The sequence below is a fragment of the Notechis scutatus genome, chromosome 1 (genome assembly GCF_049901735.1).
Source record: "Notechis scutatus isolate UNSWTSFEM ecotype Mainland chromosome 1, rNotScu1.2, whole genome shotgun sequence".
NCBI classification, from domain to species: Eukaryota; Metazoa; Chordata; class Lepidosauria; order Squamata; family Elapidae; genus Notechis; species Notechis scutatus.
In genome coordinates, this window is record NC_142009.1 from 99,889,275 (window position 1) to 99,895,575 (window position 6,301).

The 6,301-nt window shown below is 39.0% G+C and overlaps 1 non-coding gene across 1 annotated transcript; it reads left to right on the forward strand.

Annotated features, from left to right (window-relative positions):
- Window positions 1-5,409: 5,409 nt before the first annotated feature.
- TRNAS-CGA (transfer RNA serine (anticodon CGA)) lies at window positions 5,410-5,491 on the forward strand. The gene has a single exon. It is a non-coding gene; the product is annotated as a tRNA-Ser (tRNA).
- The last annotated feature ends 810 nt before the right edge of the window (window positions 5,492-6,301 follow it).

A 6,301-nucleotide genomic window follows, 5' to 3' on the forward strand; every position in this document is an offset into this window, starting at 1 on the left:
AGATTTAGAAAATACAAAGTGCTCATATAGAAATGTTAAAATAACAATTAAGAACAGCAGAAGAGAGAACAAACTGGAACTGTGCAATGCAAAGGACATAAAGGCCAAAAGACAGATTTTAAAGAAATCAGTTTCTTGACATCCATCTCTTTCACTACAGTAATAGATGTTTAACTGACTCATGTGCTACTTAGATTTGAAGTTATGATCATCAATCAACCAATGGGGTAAGAAGACTCTAAGAAAGCTCCAGTGGCTTCTTCAGAAGAGAAGTCATAATATAAAATAACAGAAAACTAGGTTAGTGGATAGATTCTTCTTGCTCTGGTAAATAAATAAGATGCAAGCTTTCAGGTTTTCCTCTTGTAAGTGATGGATGAGCATATCAATCAATGAATGAGGAAAATGATAAAGAAGCCAGTGTGCTTTTTTCTCTTTGCTTTTATGTGTAAATGGTGTAGATCAGAGGCAACATCATGTGACATATAGGGACTTTTTCCCCTTTGCTAAACCAGCCGGGGGCGGGGCCAGCACATGACGCATCCGGCCCGTGGGCCAGGAGATTGACACCCTTGGTATAGATGTAGGTACACAGCTATGTAATATGCTTTTTTATTCATTAAATATATGTGCTTCCATCTCTTCTAAAGGTGACTAGAGTTCTTACAGCATTCATTCTTGCTAGTTTGATTGATTGATTGATTGAGTTTATCTTTATTACTTTATAAGTAACTCAAAACAGCAAGCTTACCTAATACATTTTCCTTCTCCTTGTTTCCCCACAACAACTGGGAGGAGAGTGGCTGGCCCAAAGTCACCCATCTGGCTTTCACACTTGAGGCAGAATTGTAATTCATGGTATCCTAATTTCTAGCCTGGTGGCTTAATGACTGCACTGTGTAGGATGTCTGTTTGATAGTTCTTTGGAGCTGTTTATATTATTTTAATAAATTTTGCAATTGTGATTACTTCTTCATGCCAGCTGCATTTAATTTAATATGATTAGTCCAACAGTTATAGATATACTAAATGTTCATTTTTTCAAAGTCTTAGAGATTCTATGTATTATCCCTGCTGGTAAACAATAAAGTTATGAATGATATAAACTCCAGCACATAAACTTTCTATGATCAGTTCTACTAAGGGTTTTTCTACTTAATTGCTTTATAGAGCATAGATAATAGTGTAATTTTTTTTAAAGCTAGTATATTACAGAAAGGCTAGATTGTTTTAAAGCTTTGCAACAGGTTTCAATTTCCCATGTTTGATATTGGGGCATTTCATCTGTAAAATCTTTGAGATGCAATCTTAAGAGGTTTTGATTCAAATCCCCGGCTCAGCTATAAAGCTCTCCTTCATAAAATTCTGTTATCCAACACAATCTGAATCTTCATTCTAGATTGCGAAAGAAAACACATTATATTGGCTGATCATCTGTTTGTTGAATGTGTGAACTTGGGACTGACTTCTATGCTCCAGGTTCTCAGAAATATGGTCATTTTAATTTTGATCTGTCAATAGAAGTTCCCTACAGTTACACACTGTACAGTTTAATACTGGCATGATCCAAATTTTGTTATATTAAATGCATGTTTGTAAGCCCCATAAGACATTAAAGTATTGACAAGAATTAAGTAGGTTCTGTTTTCAGGTGCAGGAAAAACTGCATCATCAAGGATGGGAAAGGCACATTTATTTTTTTTAATTACCATTTTATACTGTATTTTATTTCAATTTCATTTTAAATCTTATTTTATTCCAATTTCATTTTAAATTGCTTTTATCAAATTTTAATAATAATTTGTTTATGGAACTCTGCACTTTGATACGGCCCAAGGGCTAATCAATCAATAAATAAAAATAATTACCAGAAGACATAGAATACAGTTAGGCTACAAGCCTTTGTTCCCCAAGCTTCCATATCTAAGTAATGTAATGGCCCACAAGGCTCCCATTTCCCTCAATTGCCCACAAGTCCTAAGCTGCAGTGGGATATATAATTACTGAACAAGTATGACTCCCAGCTGTCTGATTTTCCACTCTGCTGAATGGGTGGCCCTCTGATCCTCTAAGAGAAGAGGCTCCACTTTATTTTTTCCTATTCACTTCAGAGAAAGCTTTCATTAATGGAAAAGGCAAATTATCATGGGATTAAATGAATAAGGGCATGCCTTTTTACATTCTGTGCAGTCAACAGGACTGCTTAGCTTTCCCTTTTTGCCACTGATTTTATTATTTTTATTGCATTTTACAACAAAAGTGGGGGAGAAGAGAAAGGGAAAAAAAAGTCCACAAGATCATTCATTTTTCATATAGTAAATAAAATCAACCTTACCAGAGGTGGACTGCACTTAAGTTAACAACCGGTTCACTGGTTGTGAGTGCGTGAAAAAATAGTGCAGGGGTGAGTGGGTGGGCCCAGCCAATGATCACAACTACTGGTTCGCCCGAACTGGTGTGACCAAGCAGTAACCCACCACTGAACCTTACACATATATATTCAGTTGGGGTGGATTCATGTGCACGGAACTGATAGTTTTGGATGATCTATGCACATGCCAAAACATATGCATCGCAGATGTTTTGGTTCATCTCAGAAAGAGATGGTGCTAGTTGGTTTTTAGATACATACGAAAATGCAATTATTTGAGCAGATGGGATTTGGGAGGGGTAAAGATAAAGCTAAAAGGTTCCTTGCCAATGACGGAGACATGCAACAACGAAGGAAAAGAAGCCGGGAGATGGCAGGAATTCTTTCTAAAACTATATCCAGTTTGATTCAGAAAAGTCACAAAAGTACTGAGCAGTTGAATTTTTATCTCTCTCTAAAGATTGGGAGATATCTTATTTTGAAAAAAGCCAAAATACAAAAGTGAAACATACAAACATATATGTATGGCTGCTTTTTTTTTTTTTTTTTTTTGCTATTATCCTATACTTGATTTCTATTACTGTTGCCACTGTACAATTACACTTTTCTCTCAGGGGTAAGATTCAATTTTTTTAACAACTGGTTCTGTGGGCGTGGCTAGGTGAGCATGGCCATGTGACTGGGTGACATGGCTGCTTCTTCTTCTTCTTCTTCTTCTTCTTCTTCTTCTTCTTCTTCTTCTTCTTCTTCTTCTTCTTCTTCTTCTTCTTCTTCTTCTTCTTCTTCTCCTCTCCTCCTCCTCCTCCCTCTTCCTCCTCCTCCTCCTCTCCTCCTCCTCCTCCTCCTCCTCCTCCTCCTCCTCCTCCTCCTCCTCCTCCTCCTCCTCCTCCTCCTTCTTCTTCCCCCACTCCCATTTTTTCCTCCTGGGCTTCCAGGAAACTCCCCTGGGGCCTAGGAAGGCAAAAAATGGAGCACAGGGGGGTGCGGCACTCCCCCATGCTCTGTTTTTGAGCCTCCTGGGCCTCAGGGAAGCCTTCTGTGGGGCGCTTTTGTTCCCAGGAGCTTCCCTGGGGTCCAGGAAGGCAAAAAATAGAGCATGGGGGCACACACACCCACCCACTCCACCCCCACCCTGTGCCCTTTTTGCCTCCTGGGCAAAGCAGTAAGACAGCGAGGGGGATCCTGCACAGCTGATCATCGGAATAGCTGGTCATTGGGAGGAAAAAAAAGAAAAGAAATACCTCAAGGAGTGAGTGGACGGGGAGAATGCAGTCAGTGATGTTGGGTACGAGCGCGATGTCATGAATGCATGATAAGGACTGACTGGGAGGGAAGGGGAGGAGCGGGTAGAGAGGGGCAGGGCCAGCCAGGGGCATGATTTTCTGGTTCTCCGAACTGTGCAGAATCATAACAACCGATTCTATAGAACCAGTCCAAACCGGTAAAATCCTGTTTTCTCTGCACTATATTTTACTTCTATTACTTCTTTACTATTACTGATTTGGAGTAATGTATTCCTTTCAACAGAGTTTGTTAACTTCAATTCCTCTACCCTCCCCCCCTCTCTCTCTTATTACTTCTATTTTTTTTCTTTTTTAATAATTGGTCATCCCATAAAGCACTTGCACTTTCCATGTTGTGCTTTGTTTTGCTGTGCTTCTTACAGCCATGTAAAGTGAATCACCATGATCATTAAGCAAATTCTGTGGTTGTTAAGTCAATTCAGCATATCTACTAAACTTCTTTTTTGCCATTTTCAGTTGGAAAACAGCAGAAAATGTTGCAAACAGCAGTTGTGTGACTGCATGGTGCTGCAACCAGGATGACTCGGAACCAATCAAACTCCTTTGCTTCCTGCAAAGGTTTCATCATCTTGGCCTGACTTTTATCCCTTATGGGAGGGACAATCACCTCCCAGCCTTCCTCCTGAGTCACCCTTTTTGTTTCAGCTGCTCTTGCCTTCTAGCAGCTCTGCGCATACACACATTGGGAACATTGGCTCCTCTGGGTCCTCTGCCTTGCTGCTGCCAGACTCTGAAGGCTCTGAAGGTAGCACCCCACACTCAGATGGTCCAGACCCCATCTCTGCATTGGACACAGGACCCTCATCAGAATCTTCTTCAGACTCCCTGATTGGTCCCCGTTCTTCCCAGTGTCTGACTCCTCTGTGGTCTGCACCAGCTGCTGGCGAACCACAACAGACTCCTGGCATTAATCCTTCATTTACAGGTAGCGCTTGACTTAAAACAGTTCATTTAGTGACTGTTCAAAGTTACATCAGCACTGAAAAAAGTGACATGACTTTTTTTCATACTTAACAATTGTTGCAGCATCCCCCTTGGTCACAGGATCAAAATTCAGATGCCTGACAACTGACTTATACTTATGACAATGTCCTGGAGTCATGTGATCACCTTTTATGACCTTCTAACAAGCAATGTCAATGAGGAAGCCGGATTCACTTAATAACCGGGTTACTAACTTAACAACTGCACTGATTCACTTAACAACTATGGCAAGAAAAGTCATAAAGTGGGGGAGGGGAAACTCACTTAACAAATGTTTCACTGAGGAACAGAAATTTTGGGCTCAATTGTGGCTGTAAATCTAGGACTACGCGTATTCTTGTGCACAAAACTTATATTACAAACTACCTCATTTTACTAGCTGGTAATTTAAACATTTTGAGTGAAAAATGAAGGAATTTCTCCTGATACACTTCAGATTTCTAAAAACACATTTTAGAAATATATAGAGAGAAATGTGACACATGTTGTAAAATATCAGTGGCAGAACATTCATTTTTAATGCATCTATTTTACATCCTCGATATAGATGAAGCTATCGAGGTCTCTGTGTCTCACAGCAATGTTTTAAAACTCATTCTTATCATATAGTACACATATCTATATATATCTAAGTATTCTCAATAAAAGATTAATGATTGCTGCCAAACACTGATGAAACTGTATAGTTATCTAATGTAGACAATTTCTTCCAAAAGCATCAGTTCAGATTTTCACCATTCAATGCAATCAGCTGTGATGGCCGAGTGGTGAAGGCGTTGGACTCGAAATCCAATAGGGTTTCCCTGCGCAGGTTCGAATCCTGCTCACAGCGTGAAGCCTGTCTTCAAAAAAAGAGAATCAATATTAAACCTAAAAAAGGCTTCCTTTGCATTTTTTAATATTATTTATAACAGTATGAAAATTCAGGGTACTCTCAGAACTATTCTACAACACTGAGTTCATTCCAAAAATGGTAGCCTTCCAAACAAATCAAAATAATAGTGCCACAAATGTAATCCTACATCTATGACGGTGTTTTTTTTTTCAATTTTGGCAAGTTTAAGACGTGTGAACTTCAATTCCAGGCAGCTTCTGGGAATTGAAGTTCACACATCTTAAACTTGTCAAGTTTGAAAAACACTGCTCTATGGTAAGTGAGATGTTTAAGCTGAAAATCTTCCAAGGCTGGTAATATATGCCTACTCATCTGTTCTCTGTCTCAAAGGCATATTGATTCAGATCTTTTATTATGGAATTGATCAGCTTGATATACAAGTATAGCTAATATTAGATACAAAAATTAATTTCCATCAAATTGTTACAGTTTACATGAGGCTTTATCTTTGCTGAAGCTTCCCAGAGACTCAGTCTGACATGGCTAAAAGAGCAGCTACTACAAACTGTTGGTAGTTTCTCACATTTTATTATGATTGTTGAATATATATCCTCTCTAGGTTTAAAGCCTAGAGTACACTCCCTGAAAAGTTCTCTATATAGCAATATATTTTTGTTTCCGTACTTGCTTGTATGTAGTGATTCTGTGTTTATGTCAACATTCAGCTTGAGTATCCAAATAAAAATCCAGGATCATTTCAGTTCTGAAAAGCTTCCTGTTTATTGAATACATAGCATAGGAATGGGG